General features: G+C 36.5%; 1 long non-coding RNA gene across 1 annotated transcript in view; it reads right to left on the bottom strand.

Moving 5' to 3' along the window:
• Window positions 1–2,528: 2,528 nt before the first annotated feature.
• LOC119868173 overlaps window positions 2,529–13,054 on the bottom strand; it is a 74,157-nt gene continuing 63,631 nt past the window's right edge. Inside the window, exon 4 of the long non-coding RNA XR_005385920.1 lies at window positions 2,529–2,662. This is a non-coding gene — a long non-coding RNA (uncharacterized LOC119868173). The remainder of the gene's footprint in view (window positions 2,663–13,054) is intronic.

Consider the following 13,054-nt stretch of genomic DNA (forward strand, 5'->3'; position numbering starts at 1 on the left):
GAAACACAGTGGGATGTGGGGGTCAGTGAGGGTGATTACAGCCTGGGGATGATTGCATCATGGAAAAACTCCAGAGATCTGGTACATTCTTCAGCTACCCTTTTGGTCTGCATCCCTCCCTTCCTCTCTCACACAGAGACATTCTATTGTTAACAGTGTGTTTCTTTAGAGCCTTACATAGAGTCTGGCTCTGTGCGGTATTTGCATTGCAGGCAGGCTCTGCAAGAAGACGGAGAACTTCAGAGGAAGAACACCTTCTTTAACCAGGGAATTTTACTCCAAATAAGTGATTTCCTGTTGCTTTAAACTTCTCTGATGTACGAGCTATAGTTGGTAGGCCATTTTTATTCTTAAAATATAAAACATATCATTGCAATAAAATGAAATACTGAAGATATGTTCCTCTTTGCCTTCTGTTAATATCTAAACAGGTCCCTACTTCAGGAAGATAGCTGCTTCTCATAACCTAGCTCCCATACTCCAATCTAAAAGTCCTCATGGGTACAGAATTAAGGTCTTCCAATTTCTTTCTGCTCTTTTCCCAACAATATCTATAAACCACTGAGAAGAGTGACTCATTTTGAGTGTCCCTATGCCCATCTACCGCCAGTCCCTAGTCAGGGTTTGTTTAACTTCTTTTCCCCTCAGTGTGATTATTTTCATATCTCTACTATGGCCTCAGTAGATCAACTATTCAATTTGGTTCCTTTAGGATAGGTTTCTTTTTTTAAGATTTTATTTATTTATTCATGAGAGACAGAGGGAGAAAGGTGGGAGAGGCAGAGACAGAGGGAGAAGTAGGCTTGATTCGGGACTTGATCCCAGGATCCTGGGATCAGGACCCAAGCTGAAGGCTGCTTAACCGACTAAGCCACCCAGGCACCCTAGGATAGGTTTCTATCACAGCCATCTGAAGTAGGCCACTCTTGTTTTGTTCCCTTCCCCTGTGTCTAGCTAATTCTGAAGCTCCTCAAAGCTTGTGCTTTTTCCCCTTGCCAGTGCCACTGCTGGTACTCTCACCATCCACAAAACTACTGTTCCTATTCTTCCTCAGAGATGGTGAAATATTTTGTCTATTTAATTTTCACTATTTTTATGCAATAGCAGAAAACACACAAACTCACACGCATTACTACCACCAGTTATACCAGCACCCCAATCCCAAACAACAGTTTCAGGATACACACTGGAATGCTGTCATCCCTAACCACACTGAGCCCCTCAGCTTGCTGATAAAACAAGGTATGGTTTATGTTGCAAAAATTCTGTTGTCTGTCCCTTTGGAGGAGATGAGCTAACTCAAGCAGCTCAGCTCTCAGCACAGAAAAGCATAGCAAATGCTTCTCCTCTCAAATTTGCAGCACAATAGATTGGGGAGGTGGGGACTGTACTGGGTTTAATGCAGACTTCAGGTTACTATTTAGTAGATTCTTTTCAGATACTAAAGCATGGGCCAATTTTTCTACTCCCCCAAATGTCCTGCCTTTTAGCAGGAGGGAACATCCCCTCCCACCTACAGCCATTCATAGCCTGTAGTCTCAGGGTCCCTAGACATGGGCTGAAAACCATAGGACTTACACCTGAAGTAGATCAGTATCTCTAGGTTCCTGGCATGGTGCCTTGCATTAGAGATGTTTGCGGATGATTTCTATCTCCTCAAGCCATGTGTAAGGTCCTAGAAGGCAGGATGTTGTCTTACAGATTTAATAAGCCTGCCTGCTCTTAGCTCAAAATCCTTTTTTTAAAAAAGATTTTACTAATTTACTCATGAGAGACACACACAGAGAGAGGTAGAGACATAGGCAGAGGGAGAAGCAGGCTCCACACAGGGAGTCGAATGCGGGACTCAATCCCGGGAATGCGGGACTCAATCCCGGATCCCAGGATCACGCCCTGAGCCAAAGGCAGACACTCAAATGCTGTGCCACCCAGGCGTCCCTCTTAGCTCTAATTCTTAATGATAGTTACTACAAAGAAACCAGGCTCAAAAGTGCTAGGCTGCCACTCTACTAATAGGATGTGCCTTGTTTTACTTCCTTTTCTACAATTTTTTATCATGACAATTTAAAAACATATATAAGAGTGTAATAAATATCTCAACTCCCATGTACCCAGGATCCATCTTCAATATTCAGGAACAATTGCCTATCCTGTCTCACCTGTACACTCTATTTCCCCTTCTACTTGAATATTGTATAGCTACCTGAACATATTAGAGGTATGCCTAACAAACAATAGTTTTCTTAAATTACATTTAAAAAAAATAATTAAGATAACAAGATACTTAAGATACAAGAAAATTCACCCATTTTAGTGAGAGTACATTTAAACGTATCCTCAAATATAACTCAACTAAAAATAACAATAATTTCTAAAGGTCATCTAATATCTGATCCATATTCAAATTCCCATAATTGTCTCCAAATTCTTTTTATGGTTGATTTGTCCAAAGGAAGAGCTCAACATGCCCCACATATTGTACTTGGTTTTTACATCTCTTAAGTCTCTTTTATAATAGTTCCTCCATTCCTTTTTTCCTCCAAGAAATGAATTTACTAAAGAATGCTGGTCATTTTTCCCCCGTATACTTTACCATGCTCTGGATTTGGTGGATTGTATCAACTACGTACCATTTAACATGTTCTTCCATCCTTTGTATTTCCTGCAAACCAGAAGTCAGATATAGGGGTATGATTAAATTTTGCACCTCCCTTTACCTTTTTGTGGTCAAGGATATTTCAAGAGTGCTGTATTATTCTCTGTTGTATCCCTTAAGGCATCACATGAAGACTGGCTGCCCACTTTTAGTGATGCTAAGATTGATCAGTGGGTTCAAGTGTTTTCAGCCTCATCTATCAATTTTAATTTTCTTCATCTACCTTTCACTTAATAATTTTAGCAGCCTTGGATGACTACTGCCTAAATCCAGCACTTTATTAGAGATTGTACAACCATAATTTTCTAATACTGCCATTCCTTATGAATTTATTTAGTTGGAGCTCTTCTAAAAAGAAGGCTCCCCTGCAAGCTATTTTATTTACAAATTTTCAGAATAAAAAGTTGATTCTCTACTGAAGTCCAAAGGAGCTAGACTAATTTTAGCATTACCATTCATTCTCTTCTATTTACGTGTCCATTGCACTTCTTAGTCATATAATGGTCAAATTATTCCAACTCTGACAGCAGATTTCCCTTATGTTGGCTTATGTGTTCCTTTAGCAGGACCCCAATAGACACTGCTTCTTAGATTTTCTGGCACTAGATATCCCAAGTTCATCTTGTATGTTTCCTGCCTCAGACCTGAAATCAACCCATTTCTCCAAGGAACTCTGGTTAATTAATAGGATTTGGTATTTAAAGATGACAATTTTGCTGCTATGAATAATCATTACTTCTGTGCTCTCTTCTGAGAATTGAGGCTGGAAATTTATAAGTTTTAGAACAAGAAACCTAAATCCTTTGTTCATAGTGATATTTCAGATTCATACATAAGATTACAGGGATTGTATTTAACTCCTATGATTACATAGTTTTATCTTTTTTGTCTTATGATGAAAATTTTGGTCCCTAGTGACAATTATACAATATTTTGCTCTCTTTCTCTCTCAGTATAGATTCAAAATAACAATACCCATATTATTCTAATAATCAGATTTCTGAATGAAGTTTAAGATTTATTTTTGGTTCTTTTTGTTCACTGAACATATGTGACTAGTATCAAAATACCATGCTTTAAAGTCACTTAAAATAATTCTTCCCCCAAAAAAAAAAATTCTTCCTTATGTGTTTATGGTGCGATTTGATATGTAAAACAACTTTTGTGAGTATGTTTTAAATTTGTAAAGATTTTTATGTTTAATTTTAATATAATATAAACTATTTACATATTTCCAAAGTCAAAATTATAGAAAAAATTAGTTTCAGAGAAATATAGTCTCTTTTTCTGTTCTAATCTATACCTTTCCCTTTTCTCCTACAGGTAGTCATTTTTATTAGTTGGTTTACTTTTCCATTGTTTCTTTTTAAAAACAAAATAACACACACGTATGAATGAAATGTATAGACTATTCTGCCCCCTGCATTTAACAGGATGTCCTAGGCAGACCACTCCACAGGATATACAGATCTTCCTCTTGCCTTTTACAGCTACGGAGTACTCTTTTAGGCAGATACCATAGAGTTTATTCATTCAGTTACTTCTTGATAAACACTGGCTTATTTCAAATCTATTATTATAAATAGTATTTAATTAATAGCAGTTACAGGGATAATTTTATATTTTTTGCCACTTCTGCCTTGAGATAGATTTCTAGGAGTGTAGTTGCTGTCAAAGGGTAAATGCATATATAATTTTGTTAGATAGTGTGAAATTACTATGTCCATTCTTAGGTAACTTCATCTCTGTGTGCCTGGTACTTCATTAGCAAAATAGAAATAATACCTCCTTTCAAAATATAGTGAGGATTAAACAGACAGTGGAAATCAAAGCACCTTGGAAAACATGCATAGCAACAGGTAAATTAAGTGATTACTATTAATAAATAATATTTTATTGGTGGAGGGGAGTCACGTAGTCACACAAATGTCTTAACATCATATCACTGAGTCTCAGACTGAAGGAGAGAATCATCTTAAGACATAGGGAGCGACATTCATTTGGGGAATATAAAATATAGTGCAAGGGAATAAAGGGGAAAGGAGAGAAAATTAATGAAAATATCAGTGAGGATGACAGAACACGAGAGACACCTAATTCTGGGAAACGAACAAGGGGTAGTGGAAAGGGAGGTGGGTGGGGGGTTGGGGTGACTGGGTGATGGGCACTGAGGGGGGCACTTGACAGGATGAGCACTGGGTGATATGCTATATGTTGGCAAATTGAACTCCAATAAAAAAAAGACATAGGGAGTGAGACACAGAAAATCTGGATATATGTAAGATATGATGGAACCATACTAGAACAATTATTTCCCCAGGCGTGGAGATTTTGAGGAAGCCAATAATGGAGCTGAATTTGGAAGGAGACAAGCAGTTTACTAGATGGAGATAATAAGACAGCACAACATCAGAGGTGAAGAGACTGCACCAGCAACATAGAAGTGAAATATTCATCGAAGAGTAAGAATTCTGGCATACAGGACTTTATGTGGGGGAACTGTGCAAGGAAATGTTAGAGAAATAAGTGAGAGCCAGAATGTAAAGGGTATGTAAACCATGCAAAGGAGTTTTCACTTTACAATACATACCATGTGTGCTGGATGCGCTTGACATGTAAGTTTTCTCAAATCTCAAACTCTTTATATATTCTTCACAAAAGTAAACATCAGTAACTGATCATTATTAAACACTACATATTATATATGATATTCAAAACTAGGCATAAAGAGCTCCTTTTGAAAGAACTGTGCCAATGGCTAACTGCATAAAAAGAATTCTTACTGGAGAGACTTCTGGGAAGACAGTAGAGGAGAATCTGAAGCCCACTTTATCCCATGAGTACACCTAGATTAACAGCTATATCAGTGTAGACATAGATGCAACCCAGAAAATGACCTAGAGGCTGACAGAATGGATTTTCCATAGTTCATCACAGAGAGGAGACCAAATCCAAAAGGGCAGGAGGGACAAAGATGTGGCCGGGAATTGATCTCTCAGAGAAACTAACTCCATACCAGAGAGACACCATAACTATGAAGGAAGAGGATTGGACTCTAGCACCTCAGACATGGGGGACCCGCATTGAGAAGACAAATCGCCATAACATTTGGCTTTGAAAAACCAGCTAGGGTTAACTTCCCATACTTTAAAAATCAACCACAAGAAAACATCTGGAAAGAACATAAACATGGGAGGCAAAATGACATGCTACCAAACCATGAATGAATCAACCAAGAAATCAAAGAGGAAATCAAAAATCACATGGAGACAAATGAAAATGAAAACACAATGGTCCAAAATATTTGGGATGTAGCAAAAGCTGTTTTAAGAAGGAAGATTAGGGCAGCCCTGGTGGCCCAGCAGTTTAGCGCTGCCTTCAGCCCAGGGTATGATCCCGGAGACCCATGATCGAGTCCCACGTCAGGCTCCCTGCATGGAGCCTGCTTCTCTCTCTGCCTGTGTCTCTGCCTCTCTGTCTCTCTCTGTGTGTGTGTGTGTGTGTGTGTGTGTATGTGTGTCTGTCATGAATAAATAAATAAAATCTTTTTTTAAAAAAAGGAAGATTATAGCAATATAGGCCTACCTCAAGAATTGTGAAAAATCTCATCTAAACAATCAAACTTTACACCTAAAGGGGCTAGAAAAAGAACAAAGTCCAAAGCCAGTAGGAGAAAATAAAGATAGAGGAGGAATAAATGATCTAGAGACTAATATAGCAATGAAACCAGGATGTGGTTCTTCGAAAAAATAAACAAAACTGATGAGCCAGATTTGTCAAAAAAACGAGAGAATAGAAGGTGACTGTTAACTTCGATGCACCCCTCAAAGAAGAAAAACTATAGCATTCTCCACTAGCATCTCTCAGCTTCCAATTTACTATATCACACAGACTCAGCACTGGAAAGGCATATTAATGCTACCTATAACCAATGATATGTAGGATAAGGATGGAAGACAGAACTAGCATGGCAGTGACTTCTGGACAGAGAAGAAAGGTCTTGAGTAATTTGTCATAGGCAGACACTGAAAGGGTAAGAAAGAGAAAGAGTCCACTAGGAAGAGTGGAACACATGATATTTCAAACGGAAAGGAAGATACTTTTTCAGATTTGACTAGGTTAGGCCTGATGCTACTGACAACTAACTCTTCATGACTTGTGACCTTGAGCAAGTCATTTAATTTTCAGTTCTAATTTTTCTTGTTCGTAAAATGAGAAGTTTGGGTTAAGTGATCTGTAATGTTTCTTCCAGTTCTAACTTTTAAAAATAGTTTTAAATATTTGCTTAGGCTTTGTACAATTTTGTCTGATGATATACTACCTTTGAAAAAACAAAGATCCTATTACTGCCTTAGGGAAAACCATGAAAAAATACTGATTGGGTAGTGAAGTGGGTCACAGTGTTGGAGGTTTCCCATGTCACCTTTTATTTAGTCATGTGGTAAAAGCATATTTCTACATATGATAACCAGAAATGTCATTAAAACAGTGTCTGTTGGAAAATAATGCCACTCATTTTTTGAATATTTTTCTCCCTCAAGTTAAAACCCATTCAAATAATCACCTGCATATTATTCCTATCCTTCCTACTTTAATGTCTTTCTCCTGAAGTGCTGTAAAGAGCAGTTTATGGCAGCAACTGATTCATCTGACCTTGTAATTATATGGCTTATAGCATTGTCTCCAAAACTGTAATTATTTCTTACTAAGAGTAACTAGTTCTGTGAGCTTTATTCTTCTAGTAAAACTCTGATACACATACAACCATAAAAAAGGAAAGGACTCAAATAAATAAAATCAGAACTTAAGAAGAAACACCAACACCACAGAAATACAGAAGAATGTAAGAAAATACTATAAGGAATTATATGCCATAAATTGAACAACCTAGAAGAAAAAATAGAAGAAGAAAGGATAAATTCCTAGAAACACATAAACCTTCAAAACTGAATCAGGAAGGGGCGCCTCAGTCAGTTGAGCATCTAACTCTTGATTTCGGCTCAGGTTGTGATCTCAGGGTCATAGGATCAAGTTCCATGTCAGGCTCCATGCTCAGTGGGGAGTCTGCTTGAGGTCGGTCTCTCTCTCTCTCTCTCTCTCTTCCTCTGCCCTTATCCCACTCTCTAATAAATAAATCAATCTTAAAAAAAAAACTGAACCAGAAAGAATTAGGAAATTCAAATAGACTGAGTACTAGCAATGAGATTGAATCAGTAATTGAAAAACTTCCAACAAATAAAAATCCAAGACCAGATGGACTCAAAGGGGATTTCTACCCAATATTTAAAGAGGAGTTAATACCAATTCTTCTCCAACTATTTCAAAAAAAATAGAAGAGGAAGAAAACTTCCTAATTCCTTCTACAGGGCCAGCAATGCCCTGATACTAAAACCAGATAGACACTACAAAAAAAAAAAAAAAAAAGGTCATTACTCTGATGAACAGAGATGTGAAAATCCTCAATAAAAAATTAGCAAACCGAACCCACCAATACAGGAAAAAAAAACCATTCATCACAATCAAGAAGAACTTGTTCCAGGGATACAAGGGCAGTTGGCTATTTGCAAACCAATCAATAAGATACAGCACATTAACAAGAGAAAGGGTATAAACCATATGATCACAAAATTAAACTATTGGGACTACATCAAAATTAAAATATTTTGCACAGTAAAGGAAACCATCAACAAAACAAAAAAGCTACCTATTGAATGGGAGAAGATATTTGCAAATTATATATCCAATATGGAATTAATATAGAAAACTTGTACAACACCAAAAACTCAAATAATCTGATTAAAAAATAGCAGAGGATCTGAATAGACATTTTTCCAAAGAAGACATACAGATGGCCAACAGACAAATGAAAAGATGCTCAATATCAGTAACCATAAGGGAAAAGCAAATTAAAAGCACAATGAGATACCAAGTTACACCTGCCAGAATAGCTAATCAAAAAGACAAGAAATAACAAGTGTTGATGAGGATGTACAGAAAAAAAAGAATCCTGGTGCACTGCTGGTGGGAATGCAAATTGGGGCAGCCACTGTGGGAAACGGTGTGGAGGTTTCTCAAAAATTAAAAACAGAATCACCATATGATCCAACAATTCCACTACTGGGTCGTTCCTCAAAGAAAACAAAAAGAGTGATTTGAAAAAGATATATGCGCCCCTTATTGCAATATTATTTATACTAGCCAATATACGGAGGCATCCCCAGTGTCCATCCACAGACAATGGATAAGGAAGATATGGCACATATACATACGATGGAATATTACTCAAACATAAAGAAGAATAAAATCTTGCCATTTGTGACAACACAGATGGGTATAATGCTAAGTGAAATCAGTCAGAGAAAGATAAGTACAATATGTTCAGTCACACATGATATTTAAAAAACAAAACAAAGAAGAGCCAAACAAAACACACTCTTACATACAAGGAACTGGTGATTGCCAGAGAGATGGTGGATGGTGGGGGGGGGATGTGTGAAATAGACAAAAGGGGTGAAAAGTACATTTATGTTGATAAGCACTGAGAAATGTACAGAATTGTTGAATTATTATATTGTACACCTGAAGCCAATATACCACTGTATGTTGATTATAGCTGAATAAAATATTTAAAAGAAGAAAAGAATTCTTAATCTACCAAGTCACAATTTGTCTTTGGTGACACTTCCTAAACAGAGGGATAAAACAAACCTGCATCCCCCTTTCTTCCTCTTATTCTCTGGGACAGTCAACAAATGCAGGGTAGTTGCCCGCCAAATCTATTAGCGTGTACCTAGCTAACCCATCTTACAGGTGCACATGGATTTCTAGAAAATCAACTGGAAGGAATAGAGGAACCTGACTGAGAGTATAGTCCAGAAAAGCAGGATCCACTTTCCTAAAAGCTCTACTGCATTCTCCTTGGGAGGCATTCTCCAAGTCTGAGGCTGCCAAAAGCCTATGGTGACTCTGCAGAGAAATCAGGGAACTGTGGGCTAGGAATTGAGATCTTAGGAATATATTAATCATTAGAGTTTTACATAGTTTTTAGACTGAAGTAGGTCCAGTGTAAAAAATACATGTGCAATACCAGAAAGAGCCGTTTCTCTTTAAATCTTGGTTTTATGATCCATGTAACCAATTATTCCCTTTGTCTCAATTCCTAAGAGGCTTACATCCAAATTTATGGCCTTTTCCTAGCAACTGAACAGGAGTTCTTGTATTTGAGATTTTAACCCCTTTTATTTTATAATCCAACTCTTTATTTTCCTGTTGTTCTGTTTTCTACTAATGTTTCTTAGATTTATATTTCCCATATTCTCTTTGCAATGTTAATAAGAGAATATATGTAACATACATGCAAAGCATTTTGCATAATATACATAACATTTAAGAAACAGATCATTACCCACACGTTGCATCTACATATGTGCTTTCCCCAGTCCCACCTTCTTATAATTCCTATCCTGAATTTTATCATTCCCTTGTTATATTTTTGATATAGTTTTAGCACATATTTATTTTTGCCCAAATAATAACACATTTCCTCGGGTATTTTTTTGTTGTTTTCAAGTTTTTTCCTAACATTTCTGTGTATATCTCTTGGGACTTGTTTTAGTTTATCCAACATTGTGCCTCTAAGATTAATCTGTGTTTCAAGTAGCTGTGCTTATCCGTTTTTCACTACTGGGTAATATCTATTATGTAAGAAAAATGAATATATATATATATATATATATGTTTGAGACTATATACAATGTATATGTGTGTGTGTGTGTGTGTGTGCATGTGTGCACTGTTGTCCCTTGAGCACAGGGGTTAGGGGTGTCAACCCTCTATGTAGTTGAAAATCCATGCATAACTTCTGCCTCCCCCAAAACAACTATGAATAGGCTACTGCTGACAGGAAGTCTTACCAATAAAAAACACTGAATTAACATGTATTTGGTATGTAGTATGCATTATATACCGTATCCTTACAATAAAATAAGCCAGAGACAAGAAAAGGTTAAGAAAATTGTAAGAGAAATAAAAATAATAAAAATAAAAAATAAAAATAAAAAGAAAGAAAATTGTAAGGAAAAGAAAATGCATTTGTAGTACTGCACTGTTTTCCTAAAAAAAAAAAAAAAAAAAAAAAAAAAATTCATGTATAAGTGGAGCCACGCAGTTCAAACTCATGTTGTTGAAGGGTCAAATATATATTCCTCCATCCTCCAATCTCTAGGCATCTGAATTATTTTTAGTCTGGGACTGTTACAAATAGTATACCTATAAAATCCCTATACAGGTCTCCTGACAAAAATGTGCGTAAGTTTCTCTAGATCACATTCCTAGATATATAAGTATTCAAAGGTATGTGAATGTTCTGCTGAGAGATAGGGAAAATCTGTCTTCCAAAGTTGTTCTAATTTACACTCTGGCCAGACGAGTATAACAGAGCTCCTGTTATTATAAATCCTTCGTCAATCTTTTTAATATTTTGCCCTTCTGATGTGTGTGCAGTGCTATATTATTTCAACTCTTAATTTGCATTCACATTAGTAAAAGATTTGTGACTCTTTTCATCTGTTTATTGGCTACAGATATTTCATTTCTTGTGAAGTGCCTGTTTTATATAATTACCCCAATTTTCTACTGGGTTGTTTGTCTTTTATTGTTTATTTGTATTTTTCACATGTTCTGGACAGTGATCCTTTGCTAGCTATATGCTTTACAAATAGTTTCACCCAGTCAGTGGCTTCATTCTCCCTCTCTTTCTAATATGTTCTGATGAATGATGGTACATCACATTAAAGCAGTTAAATGGATGCATAATTAGTTTCAGGCTCAGATCATTTTTTGTTTTAATTCCCCCCACACACATACACACACTTAGGTCAGAAAAATTATCCTTATATTTCTTCAAAAAAAAAGTTTTCAGGATCCCTGGGTGGCTCAGCAGTTTAGCACCTGCCTTCGGCCCAGGGAGTGATCCTGGAGTCCCGGGGATCCAGTCCTACATCAGGCTCCCTGAAGGGAGCCTGCTTCTCCCTCTGCCTGTCACTGCCCACCCACCACCCCCCCCCCCTCATCTCTCATGAATAAATGAATTAAATCTTCAAAAAAAAGTTTTCAAGCTTTGCATTTTCATTTGAGTCTCAAAGCTTCCAGAATTGATTTTTTGTGAATTGTGCATTTTAAGGATCTATCCAATTGCTTTAAATTTTCTACATGGGTAATCAATTGTTCTCAGTGCCATTTACCAAACAGTCCTATTCCACACTGATAAGCAAGACCACAATCTGTCATGTAATCAAAGTTCTACATATGCATTCACATTTGTCAATTTAATTAACTCATTCCAGTACCACATTGTTTTAATTATAAGAGCTCGAAATAAGTCTTCCTATCTGCAGTGGAAAGCTCACTCCATTCTAACACATACCTAAATACTGAATTTAAAAAGTGACTTCTCATACTAGGGTCTTTGTAAGTTATAAAACAAAATCATACACTATATATTCTTTTGTGCTTGTTTTCTTTTGCTCATTATGTTCAGGAGATTTATATATACTGTTACTACAGCTACAGCTCATTCATTTTCATAGCTATCATAGCTATATAGTATTCTATTTATGATATCATACTTTTCTTCCTACATGACTAGAAGTGGATATTTGTTTTCAGTTTTTTCTTTCTTTATGGTTGATTTGAAAAATTCCTGACAGTCAAGAAAGGTATGTTAGAATTTTCCACTAAATAGGTAATGGTGAATGTATCAACTTTCCCATGTAATTGTGTTAACTTTTTGCCTTATCAATTTCAATGTATTTGTCATGTTCATGCAAGTTTAGAATTATGTTATCTTGCCGGCAAATTGATTTTTTTCAACTTTTTGTAGTTACCCTCTTTATTTCTAAAAGTGTTTTCTGACTCAGTCTGTTGGGTCAGGATGTTAATGACCCCGGGATTCTTTTTATTTTTGATTTACTAATTTATTTAAAAATTCTATTTATTTATTTATTCATGAGAGATACATAGAGAGGGGCAGAGACATAGGCAGAGGGAGAAGCAGGCTCCTCGTGGGGAGCCTGATGCGGAGCTCGATCCCAGGACCCTGGGATCACAACCTGAGCTGAAGGCAGATGCTCAACCGCTGAGCCACCCAGGCATCCCTCTTTTTCTTTTAGTCACCATTTATTTGGTCTATTTTCCTCTCATAGTTTAGTTTTCTGCCTTCTGCACCATATGCTTTTGGTGTGCCTATCATAAGGACCATAGAACTCTTTGTTGTTTTTCTGTTTTAATCCAGTATAATAAATTCTGTTTTTAATTGGTAAGTTTAGTCTATTTATACTCATTTAATACCTATCAGGACTTCTCTCTATTATCTTTTAAATTCTATTTATCAAGCTTTTA

This window comes from Canis lupus, chromosome X (assembly GCF_011100685.1).
Source record: "Canis lupus familiaris isolate Mischka breed German Shepherd chromosome X, alternate assembly UU_Cfam_GSD_1.0, whole genome shotgun sequence".
Classification (NCBI taxonomy): domain Eukaryota; kingdom Metazoa; phylum Chordata; class Mammalia; order Carnivora; family Canidae; genus Canis; species Canis lupus.